The 24928-nt window shown below is 53.2% G+C and overlaps 1 long non-coding RNA gene across 1 annotated transcript; it reads right to left on the bottom strand.

Moving 5' to 3' along the window:
• Positions 1-222: 222 nt before the first annotated feature.
• On the bottom strand, positions 223-24047 carry LOC119963789. Its single transcript, XR_005460171.1, has 3 exons — positions 23900-24047; positions 10765-10834; positions 223-906 (listed from the first exon to the last, which is right to left on the bottom strand). It is a non-coding gene; the product is annotated as an uncharacterized LOC119963789 (long non-coding RNA).
• Positions 24048-24928: the final 881 nt, after the last annotated feature.

The raw sequence follows: 24928 nt of genomic DNA, 5'->3' as shown, positions 1-24928 counted from the left end.
GTAGGGCCGTCTGTCAGCAGTGTACATCAGTAAACTGATTTTCGTCAATTCAAATCATTAATCCAATAGATGGTCATTTGCTGTCCTCACCCAATCTGGCCCTCATATCAATCCAGACCCACAACAATGTTCCAGCGTTGGTTCATGTTCAATGAGGGAAGGACAATAAGTGTTGGTGTTTTCAGGGATTCTAACAGCCCAAGAGCACAATAAGAAAAATCAAACCTTTAGGGAATTTATTTCAGAATTCAATAAAATGAAGCATTTTCATATTGTCAAAAGTAAAGCGACAGGATTGGTAATATGTTTACTGAAATCTAATAGAAGTACATTTTGTTATGTGTAATATTATTAGTTACCCTGAATTGCTCTGCCATACAAAATATCCTAAATATTTATCTTACCAGACAGTTTCAGTGAAAAAGAGAAGTATTTCTTAATCAAAGGCTACAATTTTAGCCACGTAACAATGACATATTTTCAATATTGCTGCTTCGCTTTGTTTTTCTTTTAAATTTCGGTCTTTTTATTCACCAAAAATTAAAGCCACATGTAATAGCCGGGATTATTATCCCCAGGAAAGTTGGAAATTTGTAATAATGTTAAACAACATTTTACAGCTGAGCGAATAACTGCATTGTGAAATTAATCAGACAGTTTACAACATAGAAGTGAAGGGAAATAAATATCCTGCATAAACATTCAACTGTTTGTTGAATGATTATTTCAGTGAGAGATTAGATTCTTCATTCTGATTAAACAGTATTTCGCTCATTGAAATCTCTCTGATCGGCACCTTTCCCAGTCGAGGGTTTGAACACGGAACTGAGATGTGATTACAAAGGGTACATTTGGTAATTTTGTATAATTGATAAGATGTTGGAGTTCTTTGCCAGATGTCAGAATCTGTGGGGAGAAGGAAAAGTGTTAATAAATGTTGAAGGATTTAGTTGAGGACAGATTAGAACTTCTTTCCCCCGTCCGAGTGAGTTCTCTGATTGGCTGCAGAGATACCTTTACCAACAACAAACTGTTTTTAGTGATGGACTTTGTGCCAATGGAAGTTGTGCTTCACATTCCTCACAACCGCAGCTCTGCAGGTAGCGCCTGCGGGGAGCTGGGATGGTGGGAATATCAGGAGTTGGACGTGTGGAACCATACAATTCCTACAGTGCAGAAGGAGGTCATTCGGCCCACAGAGTCTGCACCGGCCTTCTGAAAGAGAACCCCAGCCAGGCCCACTTCCTCACTCTTAAACCAGTAACCTTAACAAACCTAATAATGATAATCGCTTATTGTCACAAGTAGGCTTCAGTGAAGTTACTGTGAAAAGCCCCTAGTCGCTAAATTCCGGCGTCTGTTCGGGGAGGCCTGTACGGGAACCTGCACATCTTTTAACCCTAAGGGGCAATTTATCACGACCAATCCACCTAACCCGCACATCTTTGCAGTGAGGGATGAAACCGGAAACCCACGCAGAAACGGGGAGAAAGTGCTGACAGTCCGGCCTCAATAAAACTCGAGAGGGATCTGTAGGTATAGTATTATTTATTTTTAACCAACTTGCAAGGCTGACTCGCTCTATAGAGATTCAGAACACACAGGCAGTCTTCTGAAGCTCCCGAACCGAGTGAAATCGGAGACAAAGAAATCTCTGCAAATATCATTCAAATGGCATCAAGTTTCACAGACAAGATTCCCATAGGTCGTCCTATACACCTCCTAACCTGGCCATATATCCTGATTGGCTCACTTCGCATCCCTCAACCCTGGGCCTCTTGTTACCCAGCATCCTTTTCACCACCCTGCACGAGGCTCCCCTCCCCCCTTCCTGGCCATGCTTTCTGAATCCCTTTGTCCTTTGTTTGTGAGCTCACTACTATCAGACTGGCTCACATCCACATTATTGTAACTAATATTTTAACTAACTATTTTATATCACATTCGTTTGTTCAATTCCTCAGTGCAAACTCCGCACATACAGTTACGCAAGGCCAGGAATTGAACCCAGGTTCCTGGTGCTGTGAGGCAGCAGTGCCAACCACTGTATCACAATGCTGCCCTACAGTGTGTAGTAGTGTTTATGAACCTGTGATATATTCAGGAAGAGAGGCCACAGCTGGAGTAATGTGTGTAGTTCTGGCCGCCTCACTATAGAATGGAGGTGATTGTACTGGAGGGGGTGCAGAAGAGATTCACCCAGATGTTGCCTGGGTTGGAGCGTTTGAGTTATAAGGAGAGACTGGATAGGCTGGGATTGTATTCGGTCGAACAGAGAAGGCTGAAGGGGGATATAATAATAATAATAATAATCACTTATTGTCACGAGTAGGCTTCAATGAAGTTACTGTGAAACGCCCCTAGTCGCCACATTCCGGAGCCTGTTTAGGGAGGCCGGTACGGGAATTGAATTACTAGCCAGCTGTTTAGCCCACTTTGAGTGGTCTGTGAGGTTTAAATCATAGATGATAGAATTGACAGTGATGAAGGAGGAAATTCAGCCCATCGAGTCTGCACCGGCTATTGAAAGAACACCCTACCTGAGCCCGCATCTTCACCTTATCGCCGTTATCCAGTAACCCTTCCTAACCTTTGGACACTAAGGGCAAATTAGCATGGCCAATCCACCTAACCTGCACATCTTTGGACTGTGTAAGGAAACCGGAGCACCCGGAGGAAACGCACGCACACACGCGGAGAACGTGCAGACTCCGCACAGAGTGAGGCTGGAATTGAACCTGGGACTCTGGAGCTGTGAGACAGCAGTGCTAACCTAGTCCCTGGCACTGTGAGGCAGCAGTGTTAACCCGGGTCCCTGGCACTGTGAGACAGCAGTGTTAACCCGGGTCCCTGGCACTGTGAGACAGCAGTGTGAACCCGGGTCCCTGGCGCTGTGAGACAGCAGTGTGAACCCGGGTCCCTGGCACTGTGAGACAGCAGTGTTAACCCGGGTCCCTGGCATTGTGAGGCAGCAGTGTTAACCCGGGTCCCTGGCACTGTGAGGCAGCAGTGTTAACCCGGGTCCCTGGCACTGTGAGGCAGCATTGTTAACCCGGGTCCCTGGCACTGTGAGACAGCAGTGTTAACCCAGGTCCATGGCACTGTGAGGCAGCAGTGTTAACCCGGGTCCCTGGCACTGTGAGGCAGCATTGTTAACCCGGGTCCCTGGCACTGTGAGGCAGCAGTGTTAACCCGGGTCCCTGGCACTGTGAGGCAGCAGTGTTAACCCGGGTCCCTGGCACTGTGAGGCAGCATTGTTAACCCGGGTCCCTGGCGCTGTGAGACAGCAGTGTTAACCCAGGTCCATGGCACTGTGAGGCAGCAGTGTTAACCCGGGTCCCTGGCACTGTGAGGCAGCAGTGTTAACCCGGGTCCCTGGCACTGTGAGGCAGCAGTGTTAACCCAGGTCCCTGGCACTGTGAGACAGCAGTGTTAACCCGGGTCCCTGGCACTGTGAGACAGCAGTGTTAACCCGGGCCCCTGGCACTGTGAGACACCGTGTTAACCTGGGTCCCTGGCACTGTGAGACAGCAGTGTGAATCCTGGTTCCTGGCACTGTGAGACAGCAGTATTAACCCAGGTCCCTGGCACAGTGAGACAGCAGTGTTAACCCGGGTCCCTGGCACTGTGAGACAACAGTGTTAACCCGGGCCCCTGGCACTGTGAGACACCGTGTTAACCCGGGTCCCTGGCACTGTGAGACAGCAGTGTTAACCCGGGTCCCTGGCACTGTGAGACAGCAGTGTTAACCCTGGTCCCTGGCACTGTGAGACAACAGTGTTAACCCGGGCCCCTGGCACTGTGAGACACCGTGTTAACCCGGGTCCCTGGCACTGTGAGACAGCAGTGTTAACCCGGGTCCCTGGCACTGTGAGGCAGCAGTGTTAACCCGGGTCCCTGGCACTGTGAGACAGCAGTGTTAACCCGGGTCCCTGGAACTGTGAGACAGCAGTGTTAACCCGGGTCCCTGGCACTGTGAGGCAGCAGTGTTAACCCGGGTCCCTGGAACTGTGAGACAGCAGTGTTAACCCGGGTCCCTGGCACTGTGAGACAGCCGTGTTAACCCGGGTCCCTGGCACTGTGAGACAGCAGTGTTAACCCAGGTCCCTGGCACTGTGAGACAGCAGTGTTAACCCGGGTCCCTGGCACTGTGAGGCAGCAGTGTTAACCCGGGTCTCTGGCACTGTGAGACAGCAGTGTTAACCCAGGTCCCTGGCCCTGTGAGGCAGCAGTGTTAACCCAGGTCCCTGGCACTGTGAGGCAGCAGTGTTAACCCGGGTCCCTGGCACTGTGAGACAGCAGTGTTAACCCGGGCCCCTGGCACTGTGAGACAGCAGTGTTAACCCGGGTCCCTGGCACTGTGAGACAGCAGTGTTAACCCAGGTCCCTGGCACTGTGAGGCAGCAGTGTTAACCCGGGTTCCTGGCACTGTGAGACAGCAGTGTTAACCCAGATCCCTGCCACTGTGAGACAGCAGTATTAACCCGGGTCCCTGGCACTGTGAGACAGCAGTGCTAGCTGTTGGAACCAACAATTCTACGGACACGTGCTTGTAGGATTAGAATAGCGGTTTATATATATTCACAACAGAGCCAGCCTATTAGCCATTGAACTTTCGGTGAACTGGCTGGCTGACCATGTGGCACTGATCTTTATACAGCAGCTTCCGGGGAGGAGTCCTGGGCAGAGCCAAGGGAGAATCCCCGTACAACTCGAGCATTCCCAGAGCTACTCCCCCTGGAGGACAGGTAGTGCAACTGCACTTACAATATAGACACATGTAGATACAGATTACAATCCGGAATCACATTCACCACATTCACCCCTTGTGAAATAAATCGAGTCCAGCGGGGGTGGTGGCTCACAGAGTTAGTCTGTCCGGTGGACGAATTGTTGTTTTCAATCTGCGGAGCACCGGGGTTGCAGCCTCTTGATGTAGCTGGGTGGGTGTTGCGAGCTGGGGTACGATGGCAGACTCCGGGGCGGGTCTCGTCCGAACTTTATACACCTCTGGCTCGACCGGGGACTGGGGGTGCTGGGGGCGGGCTGGTTCTGGCTCGTGGAACCGGTGGGGCGAGCTTGCGGAATCGGGGGCACGAGGGGGCAGCAGCATAGGGAACGGGGTAAGGGGTTCCTCAGCGGGGGTAGGGGGGGCTGGATCCAGTGGGTGCCAGGTCCCGAAGGGATACTGTGTCCTGGCGACCGTCCGGGAACTCCACGAATGCGTACTGGGGGTTGGAATGGAGGAGGCGCACCTTTTCAACAAGGGGGTCAGTTTTGTGCCCCCTGACGTGCTTCCTCAGGAGGACCGGGCCTGGTGTCCTCAGCCACGCCGGAAGTGAGACCCCCGTGGTAGTGTCCCTGGAGAAAATGAAGAGTCGCTCGTGAGGGGTTTGATTGGTCGCTGTACAGAGGAGGGATCTAATTGCGTGGAGCGTGTCTGGGAGGACTTCTTGCCATTGGGAGACTTGGAGTTTTCTAGACCAGAGGGTCAGTAGGACGGTCTTCCAGACCATCACGTTCTCTCTCTCCACCTGCCCGTTCCCCCTGGGGTTGTAGCTGGTAGTCCTGCTCGAGGCAATGCCCTTGTCGAGCAGGTACTGACGCAGCTCGTCGCTCATAAAGGACGAACCCCGGGCGCTGTGCACGTAGCTGGGGAAGCCGAACAGGGTGAAGATGCTATGCAGGACCCTAATGACTGTGTAGGAGGTCATATCAGGGCCTGGAATAGCAAAAGGGAATCGGGAGAACTCGTCGATGATGTTGAGGAAATAAATGTTCTTGTTAGTGGAGGGGAGTGGCCCTTTGAAATCGATCGCAAGGCGTTCAAAGGGCCTAGAAGCCTTGACCAGGTGGGCCCTGTCTGGTCTATAGAAGTGCGGTTTGCACTCTGCACAGATCGGGCAGTCCCTGGTGACCGCTTTTACCTCTTCGTTGGACAAAGGCAGGTTTCGGGCCCTGATGTAGTGGGCGAGCCGGGTGACCCCCCGGGTGGCAGAGGTCAACGTGGATGGCTTTCAGACGGCTGATCTGTGCGCTGGCGCATGTCCCGCGGGATAGGGCAATCGAGGGCTCGTTGAGCTTCCCCGGTCGATATTTAATATCGTAACTATAGGTGGAGGGTTCGATCCTCCACCGAAGGATTTTATAATTTTTTATTTTGCCCCTTTGCGAGTTGTCAAACATAAAGGCAACCGATCGTTGGTCGGTGATGAGGGTGAACCTCCTACCTGCGAGGTAGTGCCTCCAGTGATGAACAGCCTCCACGATGGCTTGTGCTTCCTTCTCGACTGAGGAGTGTCGGAGTTCTGAAGCGGAGAGGGTACGGGAGAAAAATGCAACGGGCCTTCCTGCCTGATTTAAGGTGGCTGCTAGAGCTACCACTGAGGCGTCGCTCTCAACCTGAAATGGGGTGGATTCATCCACTGCCCGCATGGCAGCCTTGGCGATGTCCTCCTTGATGCAGCTGAAGGCCTGGCGCGCCTCAGCAGACAGGGGAAATCGTGTGGCCTGACAGAGTGGGCGGGCTTTGTCCGCATATTGAGGGACCCGCTGGGCGTAGTATGAGGAGAACCCCAAGCACCGTTTGAGGGCCTTGGGGCAATGAGGGAGGGGGAGTTCTAAGACGGTCCGGGTCTGGGCCCAGGTTTCCGTTCTCCACGACGTAGCCAAGGATGGCCAGTCTGTTTGTGCGGAAAACGCATTTCTTTGCAGGGCAGCAGGGTAGCATGGTGGTTAGCATAAATGCTTCACAGCTCCAGGGTCCCAGGTTCGATTCCCGGCTGGGTCACTGTCTGTGTGGAGTCTGCACGTCCTCCCCCTGTGTGCGTGGGTTTCCTCCGGGTGCTCCGGTTTCCTCCCACAGTCCAAAGATGTGCGGGTTAGGTGGATTGGCCATGCTAAATTGCCCGTAGTGTCCTAATAAAAGGTAAGGTTAAGGGGGGGTTGTTGGGTTACGGGTATAGTGTGGATACGTGGGTTTGGGTGGGGTGATCATGGCTCGGCGCAACATTGAGGGCCGAGGGGCCTGTTCTGTGCTGTACTGTTCTATGTTCTATGTTCCTTGTTATAAGTGAGATTTAATTTCTGTGCCGTTTGGAGAAAACGGTGGAGGTTGGCGTCGTGGTCCTGCTGGTCATAGCCGCAGATGGTGACATTGTCCAGATACGGAAACGTGGCCCGCAGCCCGTACCTGGTCCACCATTCGGTCCATTGCTCGTTGAAACACCGAGACCCCATTAGTGACACCGAAAGGGACCCGGAGGAAATGGAAGGGGTCTCACTGAGTCACGTTGCTGGGGGGGGGGGGGGGGGGGGGGGTCTCACTGAGTCACGTTGCTGGGGGGGGGGGTCTCACTGAGTTACATTGCTGGGGGGGGGGTCTCATTGAGTCACGTTGCTGGGGGGGGTCTCACTGAGCCACGTTGCTGGGGGGGGTCTCACTGAGTCACGGTGCTGGGGGGGGCTCACTGAGTCACGTTGCTGGGGGGGGTCTCACTGAGTCACGTTGCTGGGGGGGGGGTCTCACTGAGTCACGTTGCTGGGGGGGGGGTCTCACTGAGTCACGTTGCTGGAGGGTGGGGGGGTCTCACTGAGTCACGTTGCTGGGGGGGGGTCTCACTGAGTCACGTTGCTGGGGGGGGTCTCACTGAGTCACGTTGCTGGGGGGGGAGTCACTGAGTCACGTTGCTGGGGGGGGTCTCACTGAGTCACGTTGCTGGGGGGGGTCTCACTGAGTCACGTTGCTGGGGGGGGGCTCACTGAGTCACGTTGCTGGGGGGGGTCTCACTGAGTCACGATGCTGGGGGGGGGTCTCACTGAGTCACGTTGCTGGGGGGGGTCTCACTGAGCCACGTTGCTGGGGGGGGGGGGGTCTCACTGAGTCACGTTGCTGGGGGGGGTCTCACTGAGTCATGTTGCTGGGGGGGGTCTCACTGAGTCATGTTGCTGGGGGGGGTCTCACTGAGTCATGTTGCTGGGGGGGGTCTCACTGAGTCACTTTGCTGGGGGGGGTCTCACTGACCCACGTTGCTGGGGGGGTGCTCACTGAGTCACGTTGCTGGGGGGGGGGTCTCACTGACCCACGTTGCTGGGGGGGGGTCACTGAGTCACGTTGCTGGGGTGTGGGGGGGTCTCACTGAGTCACGTTGCTGGGGGGGGAGTCACTGAGTCACGTTGCTGGGGGGGGTCTCACTGAGTCACGTTGCTGGGGGGGGTCTCCCTGACCCACGTTGCTGGGGGGGGGCGTCTCACTGACCCACGTTGCTGGGGGGGGAGTCACTGAGTCACGTTGCTGGGGGGGGGTCTCACTGAGTCACGTTGCTGGGGGGGGGTCTCACTGAGTCACGTTGCTGGGGGGGTCTCACTGGGCCGTGGCTATGACCTGGATGGTTTAGCAGGGAGAGCTGTCGTGCCCTGTGGCTTCCCCGCCATTTCCACGGGAAAATGGGAGAATCCCACTCTCAATTTCTAAATTTGCAGCTGAGGTCAAATTTGAGGGTGGGGTAAAGTGAATATCGAGGAGGACATCAACAAACTTACAGAATGGCCAAATATTATCAAATGAAGCTCAGCACAGATCCATGTGAGGTGGTATATTTTGGCTCAAAAAGAGGCAGCACTTATTGCCTGGAATGTGTAAGTCTAGCTGAGGAACTTGTCAATCACCAAGGGTTATACCACAGGGTTTGAAGGCTGTAGCTATCAAACCCAGCCCCTCAGCTAAACCTGAATTCAACCTTGGTTTGAGCTCACACAATTCTGATCATCATATTATGAAACAGATGTCGGGCCACGGACAGGGTGTAGTAATGTGGAACCATCCCTGAGCACTAACTTTATTATGTTCCGAACACATTCTGCTCTTTTACCTTAATGCCGAGTCCAGTATCTTCTTCATCTTCAGCATGAACTCTCTCTTTCTCAAATCTCTCCTCGTTCTCGCCTCCCTCTGACCTACTCTGGTCCACCCGCTCTCAGGCAGGGCAACATCTGTCAGATTTGTCCCTCTCTTTACCTCCTAAAAATGAATCATGTGGACTTGAAGCATTCACTTTACTTCTCTCTCCACACCTGCTGTGTCATTCCAGCATTTCCTCCTTTAATTTGTATTCCTGTTGCCACTTTCCCTTTTATTCCATGAACTATAAAGTTATCTCCAATCAGTGGTGTTATTTAGGGCTGGATTAGCACAGGGCTAAATCGCTGGCGTTGAAAGCAGACTAACTTCTTCTTAAGGGCAGCACGGTAGCATTGTGGATAGCACAATTGCTTCATGGCTCCAGGGTCCCAGGTTCGATTCCGGCTTGGGTCACTGTCTGTGCGGCGTCTGCACATCCTCCCCATGTCTGTGTGGGTTTCCTCCGGGTGCTCCGGTTTCCTCCCACAGTCCAAAGATGTGCAGGTTGGGTGGATTGGCCATGCTAAATTGCCCTTAGTGTCCAAAATTCTATGATTAACCTTGGACAAAAGTTCGGCGCAACATCGTGGGCCGAAAATCCTGTTCTGTGCTGTATTTCTCTATCTAAGGCAGGCCAGCAGCACGGTTCAATTCCCGTACCAGCCTCCCCGAACAAGGGCCGGAATGTAGTGACTAGGGGCTTCAAACTTCATTTGAAGTCTACTTGTGACAATAAGCGATTTTCATTTCATTTCATTTCATTTCATGTGACTTTTGGGGATATGTGTGCATCACTATGGCAAAGAACAAGAACAGAGAAAAGTACAGCACCCGGAACAGGCCCTTCGGCCCTGCAAGCCTGTGCCAACCATGCCCGTCTAAACTAAAATCTAAACTAAAATCAAGTGTGGCCTAACTAAGCACTAAGTAGGATTCCTTCAACATCACCTTCCAAAGCCCCAACCTCTCCCACCCAGAAGGACAAGGGCAGCAGACATATGGCAACACTGCCACCTGCAGGTTCTCCTCCAAACTACACTACACATCACATCACCGTTCCTTCAAAATGCTGGAACTCCTTTCCAACCTGAACTGTGTGTGTGTTGCTGCACCCCATGGACTGGCAATGATTCAAGAAGGGTGCTGACCGTCACATTGTCAAGGACCATTAGGGATGAGTAATAAATGCTGGCCTTGCCAGTTCATCCCGCTGCCTGGGGAAAGCGGGCAGCATAATCAAAGATCCCTCCCACCCGGCTTACTCACTCTTCCAACTTCTTCCATCGGGCAGGAGATACAGAAGTCTGAGAACACGCACGAACAGACTCAAAAACAGCTTCTTCCCCACTGTCACCAGACTCCTAAATTACCCTCTTATGGACTGACCACATTAACACTACACCCTGTATGCTTCATCCCATGCCAATGCTTATGTCGTTACGTTGTCTACCTTGTGTTTCCCGATTATGTATTTTCTTTTATTCCCTTTTCTTCCCATGTACTTAATGATCCACTGAGCTGCTCGCAGAAAATCACTTTTCACTGCACCTCGGTACACGTGACAATAAACAAATCCAAATCCAAATCCATCCCACTAATGAATAAAAATACAGTAACAGCATTGATCTCATCAACTCTCTCTGTTAATCTGTTTGTTTGAATTGACCCAGCATGCTGTATCAGATAGCACCTTGAAATTTCTATCATTGAGATTTTGCGCTCCAGAATAAAGCTTAACTCTTTAAACACCCTCTGTAGCACCCCCTGGTTAACCGGCAACACTTTAACCTCTGACCAGCTGGCTTCAGCCAAATCTTTGACCTTTGTAACAATGATTGTGGATTAGAAACAGTTCAGTTACTTACCTGCTCCGAAGGTCAGTCTGTGCTGTTTGGGAGTGGACTCTGCACGCTGGTGGAAGCATCAATATCTGATCTAAATGGAGAATAAATCACTCTGAGCTTGGTGCAGGACTCTGTTCTCTATTGCTATATTGTATTGCTTTTTCACCCCGGCCCTTTTCAAACCATTTTCTCTCCATCATTTCTTAAACACTGAGCAAGGAATGAGTTTGATTCAGACCAGACTCATTTCCAAACAATGTGGAGCTGAACATAGGACACAGAACATACATTGCAGAAGGAGGCCATTCGGCCCATCGAGTGTGCACCAACCCACTTAAGCCCTCTCTTCCACCCTATCCCCGTAACTCCTCCTAACCTTTTTGGACACTAAGGACAATTTATCATGGCCAATCCACTTAACCCGCACATCTTTGGACTGTGGGAGGAAACCGGAGCACCCGGAGGAAACCCACGCACACACGGGGAGGACGTGCAGATTCCGCACAGACAGTGACCCAAGCCGGGAATTGAACCTGGGACCCTGGCGCTGTGAGGCCGCAGTGCTACCTACCCGTGCTGCTTCAGATAACGAGTAAGAATATTGTTTGTTGACCTCCACTTCCTTCAAGAGGCACTCTGTTACTCAACATCTTCCCGAAGAGCTGAGTTGAAATACTTGGAAGGGAATCTTTCTGGATGTTAAAGTGTTATTTTACAACTATGTGATGGAGGTGAGGTGCTGAGCTGGCAGAGTCACGCTTTGGACATCGGGCAGGTGACACACGTGTTTTTCAAACCATTTCAGTCAGCGTTAGAAGATTGTAAACAACCCTCATTATCGTTCCTCCTTCCCCAGGTATTCTCCACTTTGCCTCAGAAAATAAACACAACCGATGAAAAGACAAGTCACAATTCTGTTAACACAGGTGCCAACTGTGAACCCCATATAGATGTGAACTGTGCTGTCTTGGCTGATCCATTCTCTCCGGTATCGGTACTGTCATAGAGTCACACAGTACAGATAAGGCCCTTTGGCCCATCCACGTAGCACCAACAAAACTACACTAAATCCACACTAATCCCACTTCCCAGCACTTTGCTTTCAGTGTCCCGGATGGCTTCATCTGCAGAAAGTGCATCCAACTGGGTCTCTCACAGACCAGATGGTTCGGTTGGAGCAGCAGTTGGATGCACTTTAGGAGCAGGCAGGTGGCAGAAAGCCGCATAGATAGCAGTTATCTAAATGTGGTCACACCCAAGATGCAGGCAGAGAAATAGGTGACTACTAGAAGGGGCAGATAGTCAGTGCAGGAATCCCCTGTAATTGCCCCCCTCTCTAACAGGTATACCCCTTTGGATACTGTCGGGGGGGGGAATAGCCGATCAGGGGCAAACAGCAGCAGCCAGAGCAGTGGCACCACGGCTGGCTCTGATGGTCAGCAGGGAGGGTCAAAGCACAGAAGAGCGATAGTCATAGGGGACTCTATAGTCAGGGGTACAGATAGGCGCTTCTGTGGACGTGAAAGACTCCAGGATGGTATGTTGCCCTCCTGGTTCCAGGGTCCAGGATGTCTCTGAACGGGTAGCGGGCATCCTGAAGGGGGAGGGCAAACAGGCAGAGGTAGTGGTACAAATTGGTACTAACGTCATAGGCAGGAAGGGGCATGAGGTCCTGCAGCAGGAGTTCAGGGAGCTGGGCAGAAAGTTAAAAGATAGGATGTAATCTCGGGATTACTCCCTGTGCCACGTGCCAGTGAGGCTAGGAATAGGAAGATAGAGCAGCTAAAGCTGTGGCTAAACAGCTGGTGTAGGAGGGAGGGTTTCCGTTATCTGGACCACTGGGAGCTCTTCCGAGGCAGGTGTGACCTGTATAAGAAGGACGGGTTGCATCTAAACTGGAGGGGCACCGATATCCTGGCCGTGAGGTTTGCTAGAGTCACACGGGAGGGTTTAAACTAGTATGGCAGGGGGGTGGGTACTGGAGCAATAGGTCAGAAGGTGAAACCATTGAGGGAGAACTAGGGAATAGGGCAAGTATGGCTCTGAGGCAGAGCAGACAGGGAGATGTTGCTGAAAACAGCGGGTCTGGTGGCCTGAAGTGCATATGTTTTAATACAAGAAGTATAACAGATAAGGCAGATGAACTTAGAGCTTGGATTAGTACTTGGAACTATGATGTTGTTGCCATTACAGAGACCTGGTTGAGGGAAGGAGAGGATTGGCAGCTAGACGTTCCAGGATTTAGATGTTTCAGGCGGGATAGAGGAGGATGTAAAAGGGGTGGCGGAGTTGCGCTACTGGTCAGGGAGAATATCACAGCTGTACTACGGGAGGACACCTCAGAGGGCAGCGAGGCTATATGGGTAGAGATCAGGAATAAGAAGGGTGCAGTCACAATGTTGGGGGTTTACTACAGGCCTCCCAACAGCCAGCGAGAGATAGAGGAGCAGATAGGTAGACAGATTTTGGAAAGGACTAAAAGCAACAGGGTTGTTGCGATGGGAGACTTTAACTTCCCCAATATTGACTGGGACTCACTTAGTGCCAGAGGCTTGGATGGGGCAGAGTTTGTCAGGAGTTTCCAGGAGGGCTTCTTAAAACAATATGTAGACAGTCCAACTAGGGAAGGGGCTGTACTGGACCTGGTATTGGGGAATGTGCCCGGCCAGGTGGTCGAAGTTTCAGTCGGGGAGCATTTCGGGAACAGTGACCACAATTCAGTCAGTTTTAAAGTGCTGGTGGACACGGATAAGAGTGATCCTAGGGTGAAATGTGCTAAATTGGGGGAAGGCTAATTAGAACAATATGAGACGGGAACTGAAGAACCTAGATTGGGGGCGGATGTTTGAGGGTAAATCAACATCTGACATGTGGGAGGCTTTCAAGTGACAGTTGAAAGGAATTCAGGACCGCATGTTCCTGTGCGGAAGAAGGATAAATATGGCAAATTTCAGGAACCTTGGATAATGAGAGATATTGTAGGCCTCGTCAAAAAGAAAAAGGAGGCATTTGTCAGGGCTAGAAGGCTAGGAACAGACGAAGCCTGTGTGGAATATAAGGAAAGTAGCAAGGAGTCAGGAGGGCTAGAAGGGGTCATGAAAAGTCATTGGCAAATAGGGTGAAGGAAAATCCCAAGGCTTTTTACACGTACATAAAAAGCAAGAAGGTAGCCAGGGAAAGGGTTGGCCCACTGAAGGACAGGGGAGGGAATCTATGTGTGGAGCAAGAGGAAATGGGTGAGGTACAAAATGAATACTTTGCATCAGTATTCACCAAAGAGAAGGAATTGGTGGATGTTGAGTCTGGAGAAGGGTGTGTCGATAGCCTGGGTCACATTGAGATCCAAAAAGACGAGGTGTTGGGCACCTTGAAAAATATAAAGGTAGATGTCCCCAGGGCCTGATGGGATCTACCCCAGAATACTGAAGGAGGCTAGAGAGGAAATTGCTGAGGCCTTGACAGAAATCTTTGGATCCTCGCTGTCTTCAGGTGATGTCCCGGAGGACTGGAGAATAGCCAATGTTGTTCCTTTGTTTAAGAAGGGTAGTAAGGATAATCCAGGGAACTACAGGCCGGTGAGCCTGACGTCAGTGGTAGGGAAATTACTGCAGATAAATTCTTCGAGACAGGATCGACTCCCATTTGGAAGCAAATGGACGTATTAGCGAGAGGCAGCACGGTTTTGTGAAGGGGAGGTTGTGTCTCACTAACTTGATAGAGTTTTTCAAAGAGGTCACAAAGATGATTGATGCAGGTAGGGCAGTGGATGTTGTCTATATGGACTTCAGTAAGGCCTTTGACAAAGTCCCTCAAGGTAGACAGTTACGAAAGGTGAAGTCACACGGGATCAGGGGTGAGCCGGCAAGGTGGATACAGAACTGGCTAGGTCATGGAAGGCAGTGAGTAGCAATGGAAGGGTGCTTTTCTAATTGGAGGGCTGTGACGATTGGTGTTCCGCAGGAATCAGTGCTGGGACCTTTGCTGTTCGTAGTGTATATAAATGATTTGGACAAAACTGTAACTGGTCTGATTAGTAAGTTTGCGGACGACACAAAGGTTGGTGGAATTGCGGATACCGATGAGGATTGTCAGAGGATACAGCAGGATTTAGATCGTTTGGAGACTTGGGCTGAGAGATGGCAGATGGAGCTTAATCCGGACAAATGTGAGGTAATGTATTTTGGAAGGTCTAATACAGGTAGGGAATATACAGTGAATGGTAGAACCCTAAAGAGTATTGAAAGTCAGAGAGATCTAGGTGTACTGATCTCAGGTCACTGAAAGGGGCAACACAGGTGGAGAAGGCAGTCAAGAAGGCAGACGGCATGCTTGCCTTCATTGGCCGGGGCATTGAGTATAAGAATTGGCAAGTCATGTTGCAGCTGTATAGAACCTTAGTTAGGCCACACTTGGAGTATAGTGTCCAATTCTGGTCGCCACACTACCAGAAGGATGTGGAGGCTTTAGAGAGGGTGCAGAAGAGATTTACCAGGATGTTGCCTGGTATGGAGGGCATTAGCTATGAGGAGAGGTTGAATAAACTCGGTTTGTTCTCACTGGAACGAAGGAGGTTGAGGGGCGACCTGATAGAGGTCTACAAAATTATGAGGGGCACAGACAGAGTGGATCGTCAGAGGCTTTTCCCCAGGGTAGAGGTGTCAATTACTAGGGGGCATATGTTTAAGGTGTGAGGGGCAAGGTTTAGGGTAGATGTATGACGAACGTTTTTTACACAGAGGGTGGTGGAAGCCTGGAACTCGCTGCCGGAGGAGGTGGTGGAAGCCTGGAACTCGCTGCCGGAGGAGGTGGTGGAAGCCTGGAACTCGCTGCCGGAGGAGGTGGTGGAAGCCTGGAACTCGCTGCCGGAGGAGGTGGTTGAAGCCTGGAACTCGCTGCCGGAGGAGGTGGTGGAAGCCTGGAACTCGCTGCCGGAGGAGGTGGTGGGAGCCTGGAACTCGCTGCCGGAGGAGGTGGTGGAAGCCGGGAACTCGCTGCCGGAGGAGGTGGTGGAAGCCTGGAACTCGCTGCCGGAGGAGGTGGTGGAAGCCTGGAACTCGCTGCCGGAGGAGGTGGTGGAAGCCTGGAACTCGCTGCCGGAGGAGGTGGTGGGAGCCTGGAACTCGCTGCCGGAGGAGGTGGTGGAAGCCTGGAACTCGCTGCCGGAGGAGGTGGTGGGAGCCTGGAACTCGCTGCCGGAGGAGGTGGTGGAAGCCTGGAACTCGCTGCCGGAGGAGGTGGTGGAAGCCTGGAACTCGCTGCCGGAGGAGGTGGTGGAAGCAGGGACGATAGTGACGTTTAAGGGGCATTTTGACAAATACATGAATAGGATGGGAATAGAAGGATAGTCAACGAATTTTCCATTTATAGACAAAACGCACAATGTAATCAGCTTTGTACAAGTATTTCTGAACAACCCTTGTCTTAATCTCTATCTGTCCCAGTTTGCTGCTATAGTTTAAACTATAGAGTCAGAAGACTGACAAAACCAGGTTGAAGTCCAACAGGTTGATTTGAAAGGTCAAGCTTTCTGAGCGCTGCTCATTCATCCGCTGAAGTGCTGGTTCACAATCACAGCCTATTTCGCAGAGACACAATTGCAAGATAATTACAGATTGCCATGTGAAGAATCGGAATGTGAGTCTTGAGAAGGTAAACCAGTCATTACAGAAATTAGCAGTGTGAGTGGAGTGAGTGATAGTCACCTGTAATCGAGGTGTGAATTGTCTCAAGGTGGACAGTTAGTAAGGTTCTGAAAACCCGGGCAGAATGGTGGGGGTTACATGTAATGTGACATGAACCCAAGATGGCGGTTGAGGCCGTGGTCATGCGTGTGGAACTTGGCTACCTGTTTCTGCTCGGCGATTCTGCATTATCATAGGTCTTGATAACCACCTTGCAGAACGCTTACCCGGAGATCAGAGGCTGAATGCCCTTGACTGCTGAAGTATTCCCCGACTGGAAGGGAACATTTCTGCCTGGTGATTGTCGCACGATGTCCGTTCATCCGTTGTTGCAGCGTCTGCATGGTCTCGCCAATGTACCACGCTTCGGACAATCCTTTCCTGCAGCGTTGGAGGCAGACAATGTTGGTCGAGTCACACGAATATGTACCGCGTACCTGGTGGGTGGTGTTTCCACGTGTAATGGTGGTGTCCATGGCGATGATCTGGCACGGCTTGCAGAGATTGCCCTGGCAGGGTTGTGTGGTGTCGTGGTCGCTGTTCTGAAGGCTGGGTAATTTGCTGCAAACAATGGTCTGTTTGAGATTGCGCAGTTGTTTGAAGGCAAGTAGTGGGGGTGTGGGGATCGCCTTGCCAAGATGTTCGTTGTCATCGATGACATGTTGAAGGCACCAAAGAAGATGTCATAGTTTCTTCACTCCAGGAAAGCACTGGACGACAAAGGATACTCTGTCGCTGCTGTGCCGTGTTTGTTTTTTGAGGGGCGGTTCTTTGCTGTGGCGCGTTGGAAATGTCGATCGATGAGTCGAGCGGATTATCCCATTTTTATGAGGGCGTCATTCACCGTCTGTAGGTGCCTGTTATGCTCCTCCTCAACCGAGCAGGTCCTGTGTACGAGGGCTTGTCCGAAGGGGATGGCTTCTTAACATGGTTGGGGTGGAAGCTGGAGAATCATGGAATTATCCACAATGCCATGCCCTCTATCTTAACATGTGGCCTGAGCTGATTCCAGAACCTCAACATGGCAACCATCAGGGGCTGTTTAGCTCACTGGAGGAGCTGTTTAGCTCACTGGGCAAAATCACTGGCTTTGAAAGCAGACCAAGGCAGGCCAGCAGCACGGTTCGATTCCCGTACCAGCCTCCCTGAACAGGCGCCGGAATGTGGCGACTAGGGGCTTTTCACAGTAACTTCATTTGAAGCCTATTTGTGACAATAAGCGATTAGAACATAGAACATAGAACAGTAGAACAGTACAGCACAGAACAGGCCCTTCGGCCCTCAATGTTGTGCCGAGCCATGATCACCCTACTCAAACCCACGTATCCACCCTATACCGGTAACTGAACAACCTCCCCCTTAACCCTACTTTTAACACTACGGGCAATTTAGCATGGCCAATCCACCTAACCCGCACATCTTTGGACTGTGGGAGGAAACCGGAGCACCCGGAGGAAACCCACGCACACAGGGGGAGGACGTGCAGACTCCACACAGACAGTGACCCAGCCGGGAATCGAACCTGGGACCCTGGAGCTGTGAAGCATTTATGCTAACCACCATGCTACCCTGCTGCCCCAAGATGAAATGATTTTCATTTCATTTCATTGGGCGTGTGGAATATTTCGCCAGCGAGATTGGATGGGGAGCCAATACCCTTGTCCTCCTTCATAAAGTCTCCTCCATCTCTCTGCACATTGATCCTTCCTCTCCAGCCCCCTTCCGAACCTTCTCCACGTTCGCTGCCCAATAATAATTTAACAGATTCAGTGGCTCCAAAACAGCGATCGCCCTGTCCTTCTCCAAAATGCCCTCCGAGTCCGAGGTACCTTCCCCGCCCATAGAAAGTCCAAAATAAACCAGTTTACCCTCTTAAAACAAGATTTCGACAAGAAGATCTGGAGGTTCTAAAAGACAGACAGAAACTTCGGAAGGACGGCAAACCTCACGTTTGGGACTATTCCCGTCAATGACAGACAGAGAGCATCTCATCGTTTATCTACCAGATTGGTCAGGTTTAATTTATGTCACTGCCCAATTATCTCCCACCCAGATTCCCGGATACTGTAAGCTCATCCCAACCAACCAAAACGGCAGCATCTCCATACCCCGCCCCTGTATCAGAGCATTGACCGGGAATCGCCCTTTCCCACATTAATCCTGAATCCCGAGAACATGCCGAATATCCGCAGTATCCCCAAAATCCGGTCGATATTGGAAATCAGATCTGTGACATATTTCAGCAGATGGTCTGCATACTGGGAGACTCAGTGATCCACTGAGCCATGAGTATATTCAAGAGGCGGCTGGATATAGCACTTGGGGGAGAATGGGATCAAAGGCTATGGGGGGAAAGCAGGATTAGGCTATTGAGTTGGGTGATCAGCCATGATCGTGATGAATGGCGGAGCAGGTTCGAAGGGCCAAAAGGCCTCCTCCTGCTCCTAACGTCTATGTATCCAGGTATCTATGTACCCCTCTCCCCTCTATTCCTGAACACTCTGTCAGTGTTCAACCCTATCCTCTCTATTCCTGTCCTCTCTGTCAGTGCTTCAACCCTCTCCCCTCTATTCCTGTCCTCTCTGTCAGTGCTCCAACCCTCTCCTCTCTATTCCTGTCCACTCTGTCAGCGCTCCAACCCTCTCCTCTCTATTCCTGAACACTCTGTCAGCGCTCCAACCCTCTCCTCTCTATTCCTGAACACTCTGTCAGTGCTCCAACCCTCTCCCCTCTATTCCTGTCCACTCTGTCAGCGCTCCAACCCTCTCCTCTCTATTCCTGTCCTCTCTGTCAGTGCTCCAACCCTCTCCTCTCTATTCCTGTCCACTCTGTCAGCGCTCCAACCCTCTCCCCTCTATTCCTGTCCATTCTGTCAGTGCTCCAACCCTCTCCTCTCTATTCCTGTCCACTCTGTCAGCGCTCCAACCCTCTCCCCTCTATTCCTGTCCATTCTGTCAGTGCTCCAACCCTCTCCCCTCTATTCCTGAACACTCTGTCAGAGCTCCAACCCTCTCCTCTCTATTCCTGTCCTCTCTGTCAGTGCTCCAACCCTCTCCTCTCGCTTCCTGAACACTCTGTCAGTGCTCCAACCCTCTCCTCTCTATTCCTGAACACTCTGTCAGTGCTCCAACCCTCTCCTCTCTATTCCTGAACACTCTGTCAGTGCTCCAGCCCTCTCCTCTCTATTCCTGTCCACTCTGTCAGTGCTCCAACCCTCTCCTCTCTATTCCTGTCCACTCTGTCAGCGCTCCAACCCTCTACCCTCTATTCCTGTCCTCTCTGTCAGCGCTCCAACCCTCTCCTCTCTATTCCTGTCCATTCTGTCAGTGCTCCAACCCTCTCCTTGCTATTCCTGAACACTCTGTCAGTGCTCCAACCCTCTCCTCTCTATTCCTGTCCACTCTGTCAGCGCTCCAACCCTCTCCTCTCTATTCCTGTCCACTCTGTCAGCGCTCCAACCCTCTCCCCTCTATTCCTGTCCACTCTGTCAGTTCTCCAACCCTCTCCTCTCTATTCCTGTCCAGTCTGTCAGTGCTCCAACCCTATCCTCCCTATTCCTGTCCTCTCTGACAGTGCTCCAACCCTCTCCTCTCTATTCCTGAACACTCTGTCAGTGCTCCAACCCTCTCCTCTCTATTCCTGAACACTCTGTCAGTGCTCCAACCCTCTCCTCTCTATTCCTGTCCTCCCTGTCAGCGCTCCAACCCTCTCCTCTCTATTCCAGAACACTCTGTCCGTGCCTGAAGTGCCGTTGCCAGTGGCCCAATCACCAGCGTGAAATGCAACTGGGACAGTGCACCTCCCTGCCTGGTCCCTCCCAGCCTGGTCCCTCGCTGCCCGGTCCCTCCCTGCCTGGTCCCTCCCTCCCTGGTCCCTCGCTGCCCGGTCCCTCCCTGCCTGGTCCCTCCCTGCCTGGTCCCTCCCTCCCTGGTCCCTCCCTGCCTGGTCCCTCCCTGCCTGGTCCCTCGCTGCCTGGTCCCTCGCTGCCTGGTCCCTCCCTGCCTGGTCCCTCCCTGCCTGGTCCCTCGCTGTCTGGTCCCTCGCTGCCTGGTCCCTCGCTGCCTGGTCCCTCGCTGCCTGGTCCCTCGCTGCCTGGTCCCTCCCTCCCTGGTCCCTCGCTGCCTGGTCCCTCCCTCCCTGGTCCCTCGCTGTCTGGTCCCTCCCTCCCTGGTCCCTCCCTGCCTGGTTCCTCCCTCCCTGGTCCCTCCCTCCCTGGTCCCTCCCTCCCTTGTCCCTCCCTGCCTGGTCCCTCCCTGTCTGGTCCCTCGCTGCCTGGTCCCTCCCTGCCTGGTCCCTCGCTGCCTGGTCCCTCGCTGCCTGGTCCCTCCCTGCCTGGTCCCTCCCTCCCTGGTCCCTCCCTGCCTGGTCCCTCGCTGCCTGGTCCCTCCCTGCCTGGTCCCTCCCTCCCTGGTCCCTCCCTGCCTGGTCCCTCCCTCCCTGGTCCCTCCCTGCCTGGTCCCTCCCTCCCTGCCTGGTCCCTGCCTGGTCCCTCCCTGCCTGGTCCCTCCCTGCCTGGTCCCTCCCTGCCTGGTCCCTGCCTGCCTGGTCCCTCGCTGCCTGGTCCCTCCCTGCCTGGTCCCTCCCTCCCTGGTCCCTCGCTGCCTGGCCCCTCGCTGCCTGGATCCTCGCTGCCTGGTCCCTCCCTGCCTGGTCCCTCGCTGCCTGGTCCCTGCCTGCCTGGTCCCTCGCTGCCTGATCCCTCCCTGCCTGGTCCCTCCCTGCCTGGTCCCTCCCTGCCTGGTCCCTCCCTGCCTGGTCCCTTCCTGCCTGGTCCCTGCCTGCCTGGTCCCTCCCTGCCTGGTCCCTGCCTGGTCCCTCGCTGCCTGGTCCCTGCCTGCCTGGTCCCTCGCTGCCTGGTCCCTGCCTGCCTGGTCCCTCCCTCCCTGGTCCCTCGCTGCCTGGTCCCTCCCTGCCTGGTCCCTCCCTGCCTGGTCCCTCCCTGCCTGGTCCCTCGCTGCCTGGTCCCTCTCTGCCTGGTCCCTCGCTGCCTGGTCCCTCCCTGCCTGGTCCCTCTCTGCCTGGTCCCTCGCTGCCTGGTCCCTCCCTCCCTGGTCCCTCGCTGCCTGGTCCCTCCCTGCCTGGTCCCTCGCTGTCTGGTCCCTCGCTGCCTGGTCCCTCGCTGCCTGGTCCCTCCCTGCCTGGTCCCTCCCTGCCTGGTCCCTCGCTGCCTGGTCCCTCCCTCCCTGGTCCCTCGCTGCCTGGTCCCTCTCTGCCTGGTCCCTCGCTGCCTGGTCCCTCCCTGCCTGGTCCCTCCCTGCCTGGTCCCTCGCTGCCTGGTCCCTCGCTGCCTGGACCCTCGCTGCCTGGTACCTCGCTGCCTGGTCCCTCCCTGCCTGGTCCCTCCCTGCCTGGTCCCTCGCTGCCTGGATCCTCCCAGCCTGGTCCCTCCCTCCCTGGTCCCTCGCTGCCTGGTCCCTCCCTGCCTGATCCCTCGCTGCCTGGTCCCTCCCTGCCTGGTCCCTCCCTGCCTGGTCCCTCGCTGCCTGGATCCTCCCAGCCTGGTCCCTCCCTCCCTGGTCCCTCGCTGCCTGGTCCCTCCCTGCCTGGTCCCTCCCAGCCTGGTCCCTCCCTGCCTGGTCCCTCGCTGCCTGGTCCCTCCCTGCCTGGTCCCTCGCTGCCTGGTCCCTCTCTGCCTGGTCCCTCCCTCCCTGCCTGGTCCCTCGCTGCCTGGTCCCTCCCTGCCTGGTCCCTCGCTGCCTGGTCCCTCTCTGCCTGGTCCCTCCCTCCCTGGTCCCTCCCTGCCTGGTCCCTCGCTCCCTGGTCCCTCGCTGCCTGGTCCCTCCCTGCCTGATCCCTCGCTGCCTGGTCCCTCGCTGCCTGATCCCTCGCTGCCTGGTCCCTCGCTGTCTGGTCCCTCCCTGACTGGTCCCTCCCTCCCTGGTCCCTCGCTGCCTGGTCCCTCGCTGCCTGGTCCCTCCCTCCCTGGTCCCTCGCTGCCTGGTCCCTCGCTGCCTGGTCCCTCGCTGCCTGGTCCCTCCCTGCCTGGTCCCTCCCTGCCTGGATCCTCGCTGCCTGGTTCCTCCCTGCCTGGTCCCTCCCTCCCTGGTCCCTCGCTGCCTGGTCCCTCGCTGCCTGGTCCCTCGCTGCCTGGTCCCTCGCTGCCTGGTCCCTCCCTCCCTGGTCCCTCGCTGCCTGGTCCCTCGCTGCCTGGTCCCTCCCTGCCTGGATCCTCGCTGCCTGGTTCCTCCCTCTCTGATTCCTCGTTGCCCTATTCCTCGGTGCAAACTAAAATGCCCCAAACTAATCATGTTGGCACGCACACCAGTAAGGCCAGGAGGTTAGACACTATTTAAGTTGGCATGGGTGTCGGGCAGACTTAGTTATAGGGGCGAGGCCACAGATTTGAACATGCATTGTCACATTAACCACCTGTTGCCCCGGTTACAATCTTGCTCGGTGTTCTCTCCGGCGGGCTGGTCCCGGCTGACCACAGTCATCGAGTCAAAGATGTTTGCACCATGGAAACAGGCCCTTCAGCCCAACTTGTCCATGCTGTCCAGTTTCTATCACTAAGCTGGTCCCACTTACCCACATTTGGCCCTTCAACCTGTGCACTCGAGTCCTAGACTCTTCGACCTTTGGGAAAAGATGTTGACTATCTACCTTATCGACATTCCTCACTATTTTATAGATCTCTATACATTCACCCCTAAACCTCCTCCGCTCCAGGGGAAAAAGTCCCAGCCTATCCAGCCTCTCTTTGTAACTCAGACCATCAAGTCCTGGTAGCAGCCTCGTAAATCTCTTCTCTACTCTTTCCACAGTAAGAAGTCTTACAACACCAGGTCAAAGTCCAACAGGTTTGTTTCAAACACCAGCTTTCGGAGCACTGCTCCTTCCTCAGGTGAATGGAGAGGTATGTTCCAGAAACATCTATATAGACAAAGTCAGAGATGCCAGACAATGCTTGGAATGCGAGAATGTGCGGGTAATCAAGTCATTACAGATCCAGAGATAGGGGGTGATACCAGGTTAAAGAGGTGTGTTAGCAATGTGGAGGGACTGAATAGACTCAAACTGTTTTCATTAGAACGACGGAGGTTGAGAGGCGACCTGATAGAGGACAAAATTATGATGGGCATGGATAGAGGGGATGGGCAGGCACTCTTTCCCAGGGTGGGGGGGTCAGTCACTTGGGGGTATAGGTTAAAGGTATGTGGGGCAAAGTTTAGAGGAGATGTGCGAGGCAGGTCATTCACACAGAGGGTGGTGAGTGCCTGAAACACATTACATGGGGACGTTGTGGAAGCAGATACATTAACGGCGTTCAAAAGGCATCTTGGCAAATACATGGATAGGATGGGTGTAGAGGAACAAGGTAGTGCCAAGGGTTTTGGCCAAGGGTGGAAACATGACCAGGACAGGCTTGGAGGGACGAAGGGCCTGTTCCTGTGCTGTAATGTTCTTTGTATTACTGATGACCACCAGATTCTCCTTTTGAAAGTTCCCTGGTCTCACTTCCAGTTGATTCTTACCTGGGGCCTTCAGCACCTCCTCGAGTTGCCAGAGATCTTGCACTTGCTGCAGTTGCCTTGTTCATTAGCATCTTCACGAATATGTAGCCCAGAATTGGCACTGTCATAGCTGGCATTATGATAGCAGCCAGAACAGCCGGATGTATTTTAACTGCAGGAACGGAGAAAAAAATAGGTCAAGGTCCAGTCAACAAAACTGGAGCAGCTCAGGCAGTCACACCCTGTTTGTGAGGAGGGTTAGAAACTGCACACTATGATCCAGATGTGGTTTCATTCACAATTCACTCTGCAGCCTAATCTTCTTTCCAACAGAAACAACAAACTAACTTTTCATTTGGTACTTCAGTTAAATACAAGTTTATCTATGTTCACATGGACATTTCATCCCCTAATCAGCCGGTGGCCCATTTAACTCTTTATAAACAAGTACAGATGAGTATTAATATCGGAGGATAAAGCAGAGGAGTGAGTGGCTGGAAAGTTGTGGCAGGGGCTCAGACTTCAGATTCTTGGGCCATTGGGGTGGTTCTGGGGGAGATGGGACCTCTCCAGACCGGATGGATTGTGCCTAAATCGAGTGGTGTTTTGTTAGTGTTGTTGGGGAGGGTTTAATCTAACTCTGCAGGGGTGAGGGAACCAGGAGAAATGATCAGAGAGGAGTTCCAATGTGCACCAACCACGGAGAAATGGAGATTCCCGGCTTGGGTCACTGTCTGTGCGGAGTCTGCACATCCTCCCCGTGTCTGCGTGGGTTTCCTCCGGGTGCTCCGGTTTGCTCCCACAGTCCAAAGATGTGCAGGTTAGGTGGATTGGCCGTGATAAATTGCCCTTAGTGTCCAAATTGCCCTTAGTGTTGGGTGGAGTTACTGGGTTATGGGGATAGGGTGGAGGTATGGGCTTGGGTAGGGTGCGCTTTCCAAGAGCCGGTGCAGACTCGATGGGCTGAATGGCCTCCTTCTGCACTGTAAATTCTATGTCTAGCACAGGTAAAATGCAAAGTAAGTAATTAACAGGCCCAGTGTAAGGGAG

Source organism: Scyliorhinus canicula, chromosome 3, assembly GCF_902713615.1.
Source record: "Scyliorhinus canicula chromosome 3, sScyCan1.1, whole genome shotgun sequence".
NCBI classification, from domain to species: domain Eukaryota; kingdom Metazoa; phylum Chordata; class Chondrichthyes; order Carcharhiniformes; family Scyliorhinidae; genus Scyliorhinus; species Scyliorhinus canicula.
This window is presented reverse-complemented; position numbering and strand designations above follow the sequence as displayed.